Source organism: Tetrao urogallus, assembly GCF_951394365.1.
Source record: "Tetrao urogallus genome assembly, chromosome: 4".
Taxonomy (NCBI): domain Eukaryota; kingdom Metazoa; phylum Chordata; class Aves; order Galliformes; family Phasianidae; genus Tetrao; species Tetrao urogallus.
Window position 1 is genome coordinate 49,607,584 of NC_136817.1, and position 586 is coordinate 49,608,169.

Here is a 586-nt window from a genome sequence, read left to right on the forward strand (position 1 = left end):
TTTCAATTCTGAACAGAGAAAACAAGTCAATGTTTTCAGACTCCACAAACAGGCAAACGACCATAAAATACCTAGTGCGTCCCAAAAGCTACTGCTGAAAAACAATGTAGATTGTGTGTACCTATGGAGCCTGTGATACATGTGTCACACAGGCCCTGACTACTTTCACCATGCAGGACTGCACTCAAGTACAAAGAGCAGCACTATTAGTTTGTGTTCCAAAACATTGCTTGGTGATGGAGAAAGGATGTTTGTTTGTCTGGAGAGGTCAACTATGAGAACTTCCAAATGGTTAATTTCAATGATTTTTATAGAGGAAATGCCAATAGTTAGTGCGATAATCTGATCTGAAATGGCTCTGGAACACAATGACCAAGCAGCTCTTACTCTCATTTTCATCACTTCTACTTGTACAGGTTCCTACAGTCTGCTGATTGATGGTGAGGAGGATGACAAGAATCTGAATAAAGCACAGTGTGATTAAAGCTGTGGTAATGTTAACGTAGTAGAGAAGGGAAATAATTTGAACACATGACAGGCATGGTCCCTGCAGTCATTTCGTACACAGGAAGCATCCACTGCTCAC